Here is a 17,042-nt window from a genome sequence, read left to right on the forward strand (position 1 = left end):
TTTCATTACAGTGAGAGGTGGGGATGGAAGGGAGCAAGAGACCCAAAAGTCATAAATTAGTTAGGGCTGAGAGGGAGGAAAATGTTCACAAACTGCTGACAAGATTAATATGCAGTTGATGGGAAGCGCTTTCACACCAGGGTGCCAACAAATAAACACAATTCAAAAATATCGTTCCGGCTGCAGTGGATAAGGGTGGATTCCCAGCGACAGAGAGGGAGGGAGAGAGGAAGGGAGGGAGGGGGAGATATTTAGAGAGGGCGGGAGACCTGTTTGCCCTGTGAAGCTTTGTGCCCAGAATTCCTCTGGTGGAATCTGATAGCGGGGGGCTAGCTGGGCCAGAGGGTTACTGCTTTCCGCATTAAAAAAAACAGGGAAAGGAGGCTTGGGCAGGGGAGGTTGAGGACTGTGTGTGAAAACCTGAAGATCAAGGCTGTGCACAGCTGCTGTGGGGCTGGGAGCTTCCACCTGCTGTGAGTACTGGGCTAACTTCATGAACGCTGCAGGATTTGCAGAACGCAGAGACAAACAAAAGGGTAGAGTCCTCTCCCTACGTGACACACTGTGGGATGTTGTCTCCGATTTAAGTAATGCAAAAATGTCTTGCTAAAGCAGGTTGCCCCAAAAGATAAAAAAATACTTGGGGGCGGGTAAGTTAGAGGAGCAAGAGGGGAGGCTCTTCTACAAGCTGAACAATGTGCTGCCAGATTAACAGTTTACAATCAATCTACAAAGAAAATGGAGGACCTGATTGTTTTTCCCTCTCCATTCACCTTTTCTGACTTCGTTCTCTGCTTCGTCTGTCTCTCTGTAGTGCTCTCCTCTTCCTTCTGTGCTGCCATATTCTTGTATTGAGGGTAATGCTGCCATTCCACTGTCAATCACCCATTTAAAAATGCAATTTAGATAATATTTCAGCTAAGCTGGGATGTAATTGCCAGGCCTGCCAATTGAACAACACTGGATTATGTGTCTATATATATCATCAGAGGAGGTTTAGTGAAATCGTTCACTAATGAAATCTTAGCTTTAAGACTTCACATCCCTTCTGAGAAATGTGACGGTAAGAGCCCTCTACCTCTGTTATGACCGAGAAGTTGTTACTGTGACAGCAGTGTAAACAAAATGATAAAAAAAATTGCTGTAGTCAATGGGAATGCTACCAGTTACTTCAAAAAGGAGAACTTTTTAATGCCTGTGTTCATCTTCTTATGGTTAAAAGCACAAACTTCTTAGTCCTGTCCTGCAGCTCTTTACTGTTGTAGTCCTACAACCTCTGTCCTACTGTGCCACCCCTGGGGTCTCCACCTCAAAATCTGCTTCACACACCCTTCCAGCCTTGAGCCATTCAGTGTCTAGTGCAGGCTTTGCACCCAGCAAACGACACAAGAGTTTTGTGATGCTCGTAAATGGGGACTATGAAGGGCGATAAACGGAGTCCCTCTCCTTGCCTGTTTGAATTGGAGTGTTTAAATCTTGTTTCCAAAGGGAAAAGGCGCTGCAGTAAGCCATCACACTGCACTTAACCTGCACCTCTAAACCACTATTGGTTAAGGAGGGACAGTTTTACTTCTTGGACTGATCTAATTGGTCTTGTAACCTTTCTGTTCCCACTGGAGCATGACAGCTCTGTCTGTGTAACAGCTAATGCCTCTCAGTTGACCTCCAGGGTCAAGGACATTGTGCTGATCTGGGGATGACAGTAATAGTTCTGTTGACAGATGCATTTCACCAGCTGTACAGCCGCTTGGTGGGACTTGAAGTTAACCCTTCGTGTGCCACCTGACCCTGATAGCTCAAATGTAACTTGCATGAGACAGATAATCTACAGCCCCTTTACCCTCCATGAAGTATAAACCTCTCCAAAATAAATTGCCTTATCATTTCAAGGAAGAAATATGGAGGCTCCAAATACCAGACTCTCCCTACACCCTTTCCTTGTCCTTGATGTAGTCCAACCAACTTTATGCCTCTTACCCCTTCCCTCCATTTGCTTCCTCTCAAATCCCTGCTTGATAGTTAAAATGCTCCCTTAGACTTTGGGGGCTCCCTGTCACTGAGACCAAGTCCTCTCCTGATGGCAAGACTGACTCAACTACTGCACTGAGGATCCTGGCTGATTGTTGTTGATGGATGTCCTCCTTGCTCCTTTTCCAATTTTTGTAATTGCTTTCTCTGAATCTTTTGTCTGTCCACCTCTTTCTGCCTCACCTGTGGTGCCCAGTCCTTATGTTGAATGACTTCACTGGTTGCATAAGTGATGTTTTGATATGAGTGTAGCTTTCTTTTTGTTTTCATCCTCTTCAGTGCTGGCCCAATGCCCTTATTCACCCACTCAGCTGCTCTTACAGCACATTTTCTGTGAAGTACTGCCTTCTTATAGCTCTTTCTGTAAGTTTCTTTCTCTTTATTTCCATTTCTTCCTCATTTGTCTCTCAGCCTTTTTAGGATCTTGATGGGGTCTTCTTCCCTAACAACCTCTCTAGCATCTGTGCTTACACCTACTCTGCTTTGTTTACCTTTGGCATGTTTTTTTTTGTCTTCTTTTCCTGTCGACTCCTTCATTGCCCCAAATAAGTCTCTCTTCAGCTCTGTTGTCTAAGTCTTCCTTAAGACTTGTGTAGGTGGCTCAGGGAAGGAAAGCTTTTCACTGCCCTCCTCACCCATCAATTTGTGTCAGCGGCTGTCGTACCTGCAGTGACTTACCACTTAGCTGAGAACCACCAGAAACACTGCTGCACTGTCCTCAGCTTCCAGGAAGGCACTTGAGACTGCGTGACAGCTACACCTGAGCCCAGACCTCCTTACCTCACGTCTAACTGATTCGTGTACATGAACAGCAGGATGAGAGAGCCACCCGAAAGGGCTGCAACCTTTGGATCTACAGGTCTAACAGTCCCTAATTGCAATCCTGTAGGATGTAAGCATGCCATTTGTGTTTCCAGACTGGCCTATAAAAATCAAAATAGTTGGTAATTCTGCACCTGGTAAAAAAACCAGTCTGGTGCCTTCTAACATCTCTCACCCCTAGACCCTTTTCTCATGCCTTCCCACTCCCTTATTTTAAAGACTGAGTATTCTGATAGAATTGAAAGCTCATCCTTAGATCATAAAAGTGCTGTTGGAATCCACTCCTGTGGATAGGAATAAGACATAAAAGGTGAAAAAATACACAGCTGAGGAAAGAGAAAGAATGGTAAAATGTATAAGATCTTGTGTTTTAAGAACTCTTGCAATGCATACAGGATCAGACAGGTCAAAACACTCTTCTGTTTTTTACTTCTGATTTTAAGATCTTGATTCCATTTTAAATACACATTTTCATTTTTACTCATTTCTGTTTCTGAACCCTTTTCCCCTTATACTTAATTTTCCACTGACTTTACTGAACTACTTGGACTGCCCAGGAGTTTTTATAGAGTGAACTGGCACATCGTGTCCAGATCCTAACAAATACATATTGGCCACATGCCTAAAATCACCAACACAGCCTCCATCAGCACACACCACTCTTCCTGTCCTAATCATAAGAACAATCCACAACTTAATTTCCCACTGAGACTGCAACATGGCTTAACACCCATTTTGATAGAGGATTTGTGAGGGGCTTGAACTACCAGAATGATATGGATCAGTACAGGCACCCTTCCTCTGCCCCTCAACTTTATTAGATTAGGAAAAATCGATCTATCTCCAAAGATACTTTAGGTTAATTATTGCCCTGCTCTGGATTTAAAGGAATAGTGCAGATCTCTCCATAGTCCTCACTTAGCCACAGCTGATTCATTATGTAAAATTTTCAAAAAGTAGTCAAAAAGAGATGATAAATTTTGAGACATTTATATTCGCGTGTGTGCAGAATACACGTTTTTTAGTGCATAGCAGTGAAGTGTAAGGTCTTTCGGAATCTAAATACGATGTTGCAATATAATTTTGCTAGTAACCCTGATGCTTGTACATCCCTTGTAGTGAGTAAGTGATAAAAACTTTTCTCCTCTTCCCTTGATATATAAGAAGATGCTAAGTTTGGCTTGGTTTTCTAAATGAATGAATCCCAATTATTTAAAAAAAAAAAAAGCCAAACCTTTCCATGAGGTGGGTTTTGCATTTAATCTTAATAGTAGCAAAACTGAACATTCACTTTTGTTTCACCAGTCAGCAAAATTCTTCAGCTGGGCCCTGGTCCTGGCCAGGCTCCTGCTTCCCATGGTCAGAAGCCTCCCTCTATCGACCAACAATTCACTGTTCAAGAGAAGGAAGCTTTGATTAGAAGCAAGAGCAGGAGCTGATCTGCCAGGTATCTGGGACCTCTTGTAAAAGGGCTTTGAATCTGCAATCAAAATAAGACAATTTAATAAATGTACCTGCATAGTTTTTAATTGTTTCTATATTGGATTCTTTTAGTTAATTAAATGTATACTTAATGCTCTTGAAGGAGTTGGTCCAGCAGGGCTAAGAAATTAAATTGGTTCTTTAATAGGGAATAAACTATCTTCCTGCCATTGTGTCTCTGTTTCTAACCATAGTGAAAAAAATTAATTACTTTGGTCTACACATTTCTCACCTGAAGGGCCTTCAAGCAAGAGCTGTGGAGAACTGAGTCATCCAGGTCTAGCATTCAGGGATGACTGCATAATCTGGGCTGTACAAACGTAGTTGACATTTAAAGTCACTCAGAACTACTAGGAGAAATTTCCTGACCTGTTATTTTATAGTTACCTGGGGGAAGCACTCAGTATACACTGATATGTACAAATAGCCATTTTGATGGCTCCACAAATAAAAGGCAAAAAAAAAAAATCCATTAAATTCAATAAATAAGTGCTTTGTGGGTTTTTTTTTTTCAACCAAGGTTATTGGGGAATTATATATTTGCAGGATCATATGTGTTTACAATCTCCAGTGTACTACACAACAGAGAAGCAAACTCAGGCAGGCAGCTACGCAGGACACTTTCTCAAATGTGCATTGACCTGAGTCATTGTGATGATGGAGCAGATCCTCACCCAGTGTGAATCAACATGGTACCGTTAACTTCAGTGGAGCATTGATGAAATACAACTGGATGCCTGACTTGTCTGGGAGAAACTCTCAAGGTTTTGGGCTTCGTCATGTGTACTGACATGCTGATTTATTATTAAAACTTAGGGGTGCGCAGGAGAACCGGACAAGGTACACTGCATTGCTATTTTGAGTTGCTTAGGAAGGCTGCAATGTGCACCCAGAGACTTATTTTAACAGGGTTGCTCAGAAAGTGCAACTGGGGAGCACGAATTAAGAAAATGTAGAGAGTGAGCAAGCTGAGGGAAAGAGGCAAGCTTGAACATATTTCTAGGCTCACAAGACTACAGCTGTGGGAATAATTAAAAAAGCACACTTTTTTGGATAATTTGTTTTTGAAACTCTGAAAAATTTGTCAAATAATTTATTTGATGAGCATTATTTGACCAGCTGTACAGGGAGCCACACTGGAGTGCTGTAATGAGTGCTTTGGAATGTGACCAGCGTTAATGTTCCTGTGATAGTTGGATAATTCTTTTACCCTGCTCATTTCTGTGGTTTGCCTGTAACTATGGCCCTGCTTGATTGCTGTTATGATGTGAGCTTTGAATTCTCTCTCTCCTTTGGCCTTTTCCTTTTGGCTGTTCCCACAGAGCTGAGCCCTGATTAGAACCACAGCAGGTCATTCGATCTTCAGATGGCTATAAAAGGTCTGTGCAAGTGACCATCTCGCTTCTGTCCCAAATGGATGATCACGCATAGCGCACATTGCCACACTCCTGGCATGACTTCAGTAAAACTGGCAAGTTTTCCTTCCATAGCTAAAGCATAACACAAGGTACAAGGAGCAATTCCATTAAACGCCCCTTTAAACTGTCAAATTTAGCAGGAACTTTAAAACAGAGCAGATTTTAAAGTGATGAGGGAGAAGTACCGTTCCCCTGCTTGAAATTGCAGCTGGGTTTGTTACCATCAGGTGTGATATGAAGTCAGCATTTTCCTTGATGACTTTTTCCTTTGCCATTGTTGCAATCTGGCACTGCAGATCAGAGCCTCATTCCAGGTTTTTAAAGGGAACCATTACTTTCCTGAAGGATTTTATTCCTTGTCTCCTTCTAAATGGATTTTGTTATTTTGTAATTTCTCAAAAATAGGTGAATTTGATAAAATCCAGATATTTGGAACCAAGATGGAGAATTCCGATAATAACAGTTTTACTGCAGAAAAAACAGAGGTTTAAATACCCAAGCTATTAAGTCAAGTCTACAGTCATGTGCTGCTCTCTTTCATTCATGAGGTTCTTCAGAATATTGACACTCTTTTTTCAGGCACTTGCTCTGTTCAGGTGCTGGTGGCATTTCCATGTGAAACAGATTCACCTGGGCTATGCTGGTTAGCTTCATGGGTTGGTGGGAAACACCCACAAGAGGGATCTCCTTTTCTCAGGACCTGCATGTACCTTGCTTTGTTCACAAGACACATGCTCTGGAGCACAGGCTGTCAAGTGCTGGACAGATAATTGTTTCTTCAGGAATCTCAGCCTCTTACACAGTCACAAAAGACAATGTTTCAAGAATTCACTCTGATCAGACATCGAGGCAGAGAGTGAATTTTTCTGCTGCTTGCACAGCTGTTGTCTTCAGACAGTGATGCTATCAAGGGCTGAAATTTGTAATGGAGAAAGTCTTCATATAATTAAACGTCTCCTTTTTTTGCTAAGTGAAAGTATCATCTGGGGATGCCTGGTGCAGGAACAGTACTATTTATTGTTCCATTTTTGTAACCATGATTTTAATAGTGTTCAAATGGCAGATTTCAGGCCAGAAGCCTGAAGTCTTATTCCCAGCTCACTAAGAATACTTTGGATGCAGTTTGTGATTAAGTGTCCCAGTAGGAAAGAAATATTACTTTGCTGTTCTGTCATATTGTCCTTTAAGATATCTCAATACACTCTACATTAGCTCTCATAAGTCTGATCTCAAGTTGGAAAATGTTAATAGCAAATGGCTTTTGAGTTGGAAGTAGCCCATTTTAGGTTTTTTTCCCAAAAGTTATTTTTGTGAATACTTTTAAAAAAGATAATTCTTTAAAAAATATAATGGAATCAAATGATAACATACAGAACTTTTTGGTTTTGGTATTTTTGGTCAGCTGAGGTGTGAGTATTCTTCAAATGAAGGTTTTTCCACTTTCTTTGTAAAAAATCACAGTAAAATTGTTTGAGAAGAATGACCAGCTAAGGAAAAGAAATGTGATTCACAAGGTGCCACACAGAAAAGTGACTGAGCACCAATATAAACTCTGACTGTTACTGTTCGGTTAATTTTATATACAGATAATTATCATGAACATTAACACTTCACCGTGTCAGGATAGCTTATAAATATCAAGATGCCATTCTTACTGTCAGTGAATTAATTAGAATTTTTCATGTTTCTTTTTTTTTTTTATATTGGAAGCACCCTACCTCAGCTCAGTCCAAACATTTGTGCAGAAACTAAAAGCTAAATACTGGAATGTCCACACAAACCCAAATTCCTTTTTTATTAGTATTCAATCGCACTTATATTACACAAAGTCGTATCACAGAGTTCTGCCAGATTTCAGGGAACAAAAAAAGCACATACTGCCAGGTGAGTAGAGGGCAAAGGCATCTGTGTTGTAAAGCCAAAGGCCAACCACAGAAATATCTTGGCAATAGCCTTCACCTGGGGGATTAGGTGTCTCTCCTGGAATGCAAGCCCAGCAGTACAGCAAGCACAAGGGCTTCATTTGATGAAGTACACTGAATGTCTGCTGAGATGGCCAAAGGTACTGCTTTTATCTGGCATTTCTGCTTGGTCCTTTTCTGGAGACACCACCTTTTTTAGCAGAAGTGGAAGAATAGGAAGCACCTCTATGCCCAGATGCTGCTGTTCACAGACTGGTGTTTCAGGCTGGCCCAAAAGCTTGAAAGCCAGGTTGTGATGGGTAGTAGGAGCAGACATAAAGCCTGTTCTTCCACTTCAGGAAAAATTCAGCAGAGCTCCTCAGTTGGTTATTAGCAACCAGTTCCCATCAGAAGGAACTGTAATTGGACTCTGTGTGACACACCAGAGTTATCTACATTGCAGATATTCTGGGAGATCCTAGTATTTCAATATTCACTTTGTTCCCAAATCAAAACACAAAAATTTAACCACCAAAACTTCTCCTTTAAAAAAAAAAAATTCAAAAAATAGTGAATCTTTATTTATTTCTTTAATATCTTGACCAAGCAAAAACCTTGATGCACGCCATCAAGTTGATGAGGTTGGTTTGTTGAACGGACATGGTTTGTTCTGTGAAACATCAACTCATGTTACGCTGAATTCTGCCCACTAAAGCACATGTTGTCTGGGGAGTTGCTTGGCTGATGCCTGTCTCTCACAGCTCTGAGTGCAGCTGAATGGCTGGATTGCAGCTGTCAGCTTGAACCTCTGATCAATTTTTGGTCATAAGGGAAATGCTATGACATGAAGAGGAAGGCAGCTCACAGGGAACTTGATTGACAGAACAGACACCTGTGAGTTCAAAGAAACAATTGTCTTATAGGGAAATGCAATTAAAAAATTTTGGGGAACTGAGGTGGCAAAAGTTATAGATAACAAGACCCCAAAGGAACAATCATCCTTGCATCACCATTTGCTAAAGCAACAGCTCCCAAACAACTCCCATTGCTTATCCAGAGATATGCAAAGTAACGGGACCAGCACAATAGATTTCATTCAATTTGTATCACTATTATCATTTTACTTATTACCTCAGAGGCCTCTGTGATGGGACAAAGATCTCTGTATGCTACATGTCATACAAAGAACAGAAAATAGTCCCCTTCCAGATAAAATTATGACAGAGACAAGAGGCTGGAGGGAGGAGAAGGGTCTTATCTGATGCAAAGACTTGTTACCTGAAAGCTGTATGTGCTTAGGCTTCTCTCTTGGGCCTCATAGCCTGCTATGTAAGATTCATTTTGGATGAATTGTCAAATATATAAACTTTCTTACCTATGTTGTAGTTATGTTAAGCTCGAGGCCATCACATGATCTGATTCCAGATGAGGCATTTCAGGAGTGGATTTACTGAGGTGCTCTCCACTTCGTTAGCATCAGCCACCCTACTTACACTTATGCAGCTCCTTGCACCTTGTTCAGATAGGACCTGTAACTACCCCAAAAAATGTAAATGAAGGTATAATCTTTCCTTGCTCAGAAGGGATGGGAATCCAAGGAGGCATGCCATAGACAGTGCCAGAGATGGCTCGGAGAATGCCTGGGTGAAGGAAGTGATCCAGAACAGTGAAGATAGGAGTGGAAGATGATGCTGCTGGAAGGGAAAAAGTTGCTTCATAGGGAGAAATGCATTTATTGTAATTTTTGTTTATTTTAAAAAGTTAGAAGAACATACTGCTATGTGTTTATATTAGAGAAGACTATATCAAAAAGCATGACAGGTATGTGGAACAGGAGATGGTAAAGAAGATATTGATCCTAATTTCCTATATCCTGATTCTGGTTTTGCACCTCTTTAGAGTACACACCCAGAGCACAGGGTGACCAGACATCACGTCTCACAAATATGTATGGATGAAATGATAGCCTGCTCCCCTCTGTATGTAGCTGGAATTTCTTATGGGCTAAAGGCTTCTTCACAAAGTTTATGACATTGCTATAGTTCAGCCATGTGATGACAAAGACATGGCCAAGGCATTTTCTGCTAGGAAAGCCTTCCAGCTGCCCATCAGTAGGAGGAAGTGCCACTTGAAAGTGATTTTGGAGGTGGCTGGAGAGGGAGTGTGTTGCAGCCTGGATTAATTTTTTTGTTAGTTTCTTCTTTGCTATCCTCTTTCCTGAAGTCCCCACAGCCTTTCCTTCCATCAAGTGACAAGGACTGAGCTGGTCACGTGGCTGAATATTATTCCCCATTATGTGGCTGTATGTGTGCCCCTCACATGATGTGGGATGCTGGCATTTTTGGCATGTGATGGTTGTACATCTGATCATATGACAAGAAAAGAGGAAAGGGAGAGCCGTTCTCCCATATGAGGCTATGTAGCTGGCCCCACGCTTCCCCTATTTAAAACTTCACCTTGGTTATCTGATAGGGAATGGAGAGTGGAATTTTGTGAAGGAGGGTAGCAAGGAAAGCTCCTGGAGAAGATACTGTGGGGAAACATTCTCTATGAGGAGAGGTGAAGAGCCTGCTTGTTTATTCAGATTTTGAAAATCTATTTACCCAACGTTCAAGAACCCAATGTAAATTCAGAAAGCACAAACTGAACGCCAGTCAGCTTTTCTCATTTCTTCTTTATTTCTTCTAAAACACAGATTCTTGGTTTTCTCAGAACATGCACGAGAGATCTGGCATTGCTTGCATCAGAACCTGTCAGTAAAACCAACTCCTGTGGTACTTTCAATGTTCTCACTATGAGCAGAAAATCTGCTTGATACAGTAGGCCTTACTAAAACTGTTTCCACCTCAGTTTACATGAGGCATCATTTTACTTGTCTGCTGTCTAAAGAAAGGAACAGTCTTCAGCTCACAAAGACACTTGCACATCAGATTTCTATTTTGATTACTTGTGTCACAGGATCTGATTTACTGCTGGACAGAGGCTTGATTGAGATCAGCACAGATCAGTTTAGCTTCATCCTGGTGAGCTCCCTCCCCCCACCCTTACGCAACCCTTTAGGACAAGTGTGACCTGCTTAGCATGACAGTGAGTCATCAGGTTGGCTCAATTTGTCTCCCCATACCTTTGAGATGGATGATTAAGATCCAATTGCAGGGCCAATAAAGCAACTTGGTTAAAGCTGAAATGAATTAATCAGTGAAGCATCCAAGGACTCTATCAGGGATCATACACAAGTGTTCACTGCTGTATCAGTTTTCTACCCAGACACATTTATTTAAGTTGTGACTACCTGTCAGAAGGAAATAGTAGCAAAGTTTTCTTAGGCATCCTCTGGTAAGGTTCTGGTTATTCTAAAATAATGTGCTTTACTTCACAGAAGAGCCCTAAATGCCACCTTGTTTTTGCAGAAGACCATATACCAGGAGTATGATACTAATGAAGAGGTATCAGCATCTGATGTTCAGATTTAGGAGATAGGAGTAAGGCTACTGGGCATTTATGCTTTTCTCTGAGTCAGTATGAAGGACTTCCAAGAAAACTATGCTCCTGACTTTACCTGTCTATGAAAGAGGGACAAATGATGCCTCTTTACTAGGTATTTGTTATATTTTTTATTATTAGTCTCCACCCTGGCACTCTATCTACTGATCGTCGTTGCTCCACAAGATGATGGATGTCCTACTACACCCCTCCCAACAGCGTGCTCACAAAATAGCATTTCCTTGTGCCACTGTGTACCAGGATTGTGAAAATACTGACTTGGTCCTCTTCACAGAAATGCCAGAATTTCTCACATGAGGTCAATTTACAGCATGAGGTTAGGATTAGTTGCATTATTTGCTTAAATTAAAAAAAAAAAAAGGACTTTCTCCCACTATATCTAATGGGAATAGAAATGTGGAGGAAGCATATGGTAGAAGATGAAAAGGTAATAGCATGGAATGATCTTAAGAAAACATATGGCTTTTATTCAGGCTGTCTTTCCTTTGGAAGCTTGGCCATAAGGTGAGAAAAGAATCTGACATTTTACAGGGCCTCAATTTACTTTTGTATAGCTTAAAGATTCATGTTATCTGCAGTACCAACAGGGAGTCTAGGTGTATGTCATTTGAATAGTGATGTGCAAACCTGAACAATTATCATTTACCTATTGCACGTACTACTTACAGAAGTAAGAGAGAGCTCTTGGGTTGGCATATTTAACTGTGAGTATCTGGATAAAGCCCAGCTTGTCAATGGCAGACCAAGCAGACTGCATATGTATGGCAGCTTCCTCAGAATTTAACTAAATCTAAACTTAACACTGCAATACAGGGAAGCTATTCCTCAAACCTCCTGTGAGGTGAGGGATTTAGACCTGTTATTGAATCACCAAACTGACTTTTTGTGTCCAATAACATCTGAGACATACAAAAGAAAGAAAGACCAGAACCCGAGAAAAGGCCTGCAGCTGGATGGTGAAACTTTTTAAAATTGCTCTGTGGTATAATGGGGAAGTTTTCTTTGGCCATCACTGATGTTTCAGGAGTTTCTTGAAGGGCTTCTTTATAGGAACATCTGGGTTGGCTGTAGCAATTTCATCATCAGCTCTATAGCAATATTTGCAAAGCTGGTTGTCTCCATGGCTCCAGAATGAGTCATGTAAAAGAGTGCTGAGCTTGTCCTCTGTCAGAGCCTCCCATGTGTGACAGATCCCCTTCTGCTAGCTCACACACCAGACCCCTATTTCATGGTTTTTCCTCAACTTTCATGGTTTAGTCACATCACAATATTCCTTTATTTGCATGGCAAAAATAACATCTGCAGGAGCTTTCCAACGTCCTGTGATTGAAAATAAGATACAGCAGGGATTCTGTGTGGGTCTAACATGCATGTGAGGATAACACAAAAGAGTGCCTTCTCACAGCTTTCACAGCAGGTCATTTTGATTGACGTATTTGTAGAGGCTACAGGGTGGATTGTAGATTCAGCTGGTATGTCAAACCAGATGGGAGAATTCCACCCAGTACACAATGTAATGAGGAGTGCAATTCTATGGCTTTCTCTGCTTCTAAGAGATGGATGGAAAAGTAAAATACCTCTCCATAATCTCCTTTTCTTTCTGAGAGCCACCTCTATTCCTCTCATCACCTTTCTCCCCTCTTCCCCTTCCCCTGTATTTTCCTTCTCAATTTGTGTATCCCTTCAGCTTCTCCTATTTTCTGACTTTTCCACATAACCATTCTTTTCTTTGTCTTTCCCTCCTTTGGGTCTTCTTTATTGCTCTTATTATTCTATGACCATAGGTATTCCTAGTAGAGAAAGAGCAGACAATACATAACAGGATGTGCAGCTCCAGAAGGGGCTAGTGAAATTTTCTAACCCAGTGTGGAATGAAAAACACAAGATCAGGTCAGAGAATGAGTGAACCTTGTGGCATTAGAGGTTTGGCAGAGTTCTCTTGCTATTTTGGGAGCTTGTTGAACTAGATCCATCTAGTTCGATAAGCCTTTTTTTCTTATAATTTTATTCCTTTTTTCCTTTTCATTTGGTGATTCAGTTAAGGAATGTGAAGATGATTTCCTAGGTCAAAGGAAGCCTTTTTAAGTGTCAGAGACAAAAGAAGTCCCCCATATGCTGGGCTGGTACAAGTAGTTACCCTATATTATAGCTTTCAAACCAGCAAAACCTATCATTAAGGTTATGTTTGGACTTTTATTATAATCTCCCATTTCAGTGCATGGTCTCAGCTCTGGAGGTAAATTTTTTTAGAAAGTTTGACCACAATCCTGTTGTAGTTTCTCAGTTACGCAAGTGAAAAAAAATTTCCCATTCTATGACGTATTTGGATGCTTTTTGCTCAAGGAATACTAAAAAAAAATTTTAAATAAAATAGAGCTATTTTGAAATGTGAAATTAATCCTAAATCATACTAAAACAATTCTCTACAGCTAAAGCAATTATCATGTTTTAAAGCTTAGTCTTCTACCTACTGGGTGCACTTCCCTTCCCCAGCAGCACATAACTGTCTATATAAAGAAGGTAGCTGAAGGAAGCAGTAAAAGCATCTTTCTCTTTTCCCAGTGCTGGACAGGCCTTCTACAAGAGGCACCAACATTGCTATAGGGCTGTTAGTGTATCCAGCACATTTTACTTTCAAACTTAGATATCCCAATCCAGTCCTTTGAGCCATGCTTTGGAATTTGACCCTGGACCTGTAGAAGTGAGGCTGTGCATAAATACAGGAGAACACACCATCTACAGGCCATTAAATGCAGTAGAATTGAAAGAAAACCAAAAAGAGGTGTGTTCAAAAAGCCCTGATCATCAGGGCCAGAATTGTTCAAAATATAAGAAGTTTTCTTGGCTACAGACTAAAGAGAAGGACCTAGTTTACATTATTTTTGGCAGGGTGGAAGGAGTATGGTAGAGCTGACTGCAAATCTTCTGGGAGAAATAAAATGCACAACGGCCTCCTTTGCCTCTGGGAAGCCTAAATGGCTGGCCTTGGATCAGGAAGGAGTTAAAAGAAGCTGGCTCCTTTGGGCTGCTGAAATGCACTTGCTACTGGTGTTGAACTCCCCTCAAATGCATCCCCACTGCACTGAGCACCACTGGGGGCTTCCCACCGTCACGTCCTGCCTTGCTTTGAGCTGTGGCTATTTCAAGAACTTCTCCCCTCATCCACTGTCCAGCTCTTTGTGGCCATCCCATGTTTCTTCTCAAATACTGACCAAGGCTGTGACAGGAGAGAAACCAATGGTAAAGTTGTAAAGTGGTAAATGGTAAAGCTCAGCAATAGGCACTGTGTTTGTGCCTCTGCTCGCTGGCAGCCTTGCCCGTTGCCCTGCAGGGATGCGAGCTGATTCACAGGGAGCCCCTCCAGGCTGCCCTGTGCAGGGACTCCCTCAGGGTTTCGCACCATGGAGGCAGCAACAGTCCCTTTTCAATGTCAGAGGGAGGGCGATGAAGGCGGGACAGGTGGCCTGAGGAGGGTTGCTCGGGCTCCAGGGAGCTGAGGACTGCAGCATTCCCTGGTGAAGGAAGGAGCCAGGCAGGGGCAGCAAGGAGGCGATGTCCCCCTCTCCTCCAGCTGTCCCCACACTGGCTCTGTGCCCTGTGACCGCCCTCAGGCTGCCAGGGCAACATGGCAGCAGGGCAGGGGGCAGCAGTGTGGCTGATGCAGGAGGAGCAGGGGCAGCCCTGGTGGGCAGAGGCAAGGCCCAGGCCTGGGGCCACCACATGGGCTGTGTGGGGATGGTCAAGTGGTGACAGCTCCCCTGGCCCCAGGGCTCTCTATAGCCTGGGGTGGGCCAGTGGGAGAGCAGCCACAGTGGCCTCCACACACTGGCCAAGCTCACTGGCCTCCTTTCAGGGGCCCCCACCATGGGGCGGGAATGGAGACCACCTGAGGGGATGCCTGTCAGCCCCAGTGTGGGGGGAAAGGTGTCGAGCAGTACCTGGTTTCTGGAGCTGGAGTGGGGCTTCAGTGTGAGGTGGGCACTGAGCCATTCTGGTTGAGCCGGAGCAGGGTCTGCACACACATGGAGATACCTGAGAAACTTTAAGTGTTAAAACCTGAGCTGTCTCTGGAGCTCTGACTTGAGCGGCCAGACCCCCAGTTTTCGTTCATGCAGTCTTTCACAGGTGCCCTCTTTGGTCTTCATGCCCGTTGACTGGAAGAAGGTCTTTGTGAAGGCCCAAGCAGTCATCAGAAGCATGAACGTGGGGCAGAAGTTCCCCCATGAGCCACAAATACCTCCAGATACCTCTGGCCCTGCATCTCTCATGGCACCAAAAATGCAAAGAGCATGGGATCAGGCATGTGGCAACAGACAGCATCGCAGCCATCATTATTTGTTCTGAAAATCGTTTAGTGATGCACAGCCACCTCACTGTTGCTGCCTAATGACATTGGCAGCAGCTGAATCTGTTTTTTCAGGCTAACAAATTTAGACTCAGATGCCACTGACACAGACTGATTCCCTACATCTTTTTACGGATTGTCCCCAAAGCTAATGCCTGTCCCAAATGCTGTTTAGTACTTACAACTTCCCCTGCAGAGAAGTTTCAAAACCTAATAGGGTTTTGCAGAGTTCATAAGCTCCACAGGAGGGAGTCTTTACCTATATTTAAAAACTACACCTATCTACTGAAGGTATTTGTCACCTACAGTAATGATTGGTAAGGGCCAATTTCTGCTTTTTCTGCAAAAGAATAGTGGATCAAATGGCGTTGCACACTCTTTGGTCGACAAGGTCCAGGTCTCAGGATTTGGGTCTGGGAAACTTTGGAAAGCCTATGAAAAAAATAACACATGCACACAGTAACATCACTGGTTGTTTTACAGTCAAGTGTCAAGCTCAGTTTTCTTCTAGAAATTAGAAAGTTATTGCTTTCCCTTTTTCCCCCCATGACTTCATAAGAGTAATTTAACTTTGCCATGTGTTAGGTAAAAGAGAATAAGCAAACCCAAAATCTGGCTGAAAGAGAGGAGTCCTGGAAATAGGAAAAAAAGCCTGGGAGATAAGAAGCAAAGCTCCTAAATGTGGACAGTTCTGGATATTTCTGAGAAGACAACAGCATAAGAAAACATCTAGCCTCATGAGGGTTAGAAAGCATTTTCTGTCAGCAACATTTGGCTGTGTAGTGCTGACCTGGGCTGAGAGGCTGAGCAGCAACAACTGCTTCAGATGTTGCAGGTGTACATGCAGCAACAGGCAGTCCCAGTGGAAGGATGCACAGCTGCTTCGTCCACCCAGTAAATCAGCGTTTGTACCACAGAAGCCTTCCTGATTCATGGATGAGAGACAATTAAAAGCAGAGTTGTGAAGGTGGAAAAAAAGCACATAAACTTACTGTGCAAAGGCCAAAGGGGCAAAAGTTAAGCTCGAGAGGGCTACTGAAAACAAGAATCCTGGAGTGCAGGAACCAGGTTTGATAACTGTAGCCTGCAGCGCAGCTCAGGAAAAGAATAGGTGGTGGATTTGAAGGACTTATGAGGCAGCCAACATAGACTGATTGAGAGCTTCCAAATAGGTTTGGCTGGGGAACAGGTCCAGAGGAAACAGGGAGCTTATGGAACATTCATGTCTCCTGAAACTATTGATTTGAGAAAGATTATAAAACCACCTGTTTTGAGGGCAAAGCTCAAGTCCCATCTCTTTACTTGAGTTTCCTTTGCCTTTACTGAGACAGTAGTATTGGAAAATTAATTTGTATGCACATTCTTGATATGAATCATAGAAGAACAAGCAGTAACCTTAATGACCTATAAACTTATTGGTCAGTACAAAGGTTTTTTAAAGAGGATTTCTTAAAGTGGTTTTCCATTTCTAGCTCCTCTAAGTCTTGGATAAACAAGTGGTTTTCTTCATAGATTATCAGAAGTTCCTTTTCTACTTGTAGG

At 42.4% G+C, this 17,042-nt stretch overlaps 1 long non-coding RNA gene across 1 annotated transcript; it reads left to right on the forward strand.

Moving 5' to 3' along the window:
* The first annotated feature begins 291 nt into the window (after positions 1–291).
* On the forward strand, positions 292–4,821 carry LOC142052162 (uncharacterized). The gene is made up of 3 exons (XR_012658745.1): positions 292–473; positions 4,156–4,297; positions 4,571–4,821. It is a non-coding gene; the product is annotated as an uncharacterized LOC142052162 (long non-coding RNA).
* The last annotated feature ends 12,221 nt before the right edge of the window (positions 4,822–17,042 follow it).

The sequence above is a fragment of the Phalacrocorax aristotelis genome, chromosome 1 (assembly GCF_949628215.1).
Source record: "Phalacrocorax aristotelis chromosome 1, bGulAri2.1, whole genome shotgun sequence".
Taxonomy (NCBI): domain Eukaryota; kingdom Metazoa; phylum Chordata; class Aves; order Suliformes; family Phalacrocoracidae; genus Phalacrocorax; species Phalacrocorax aristotelis.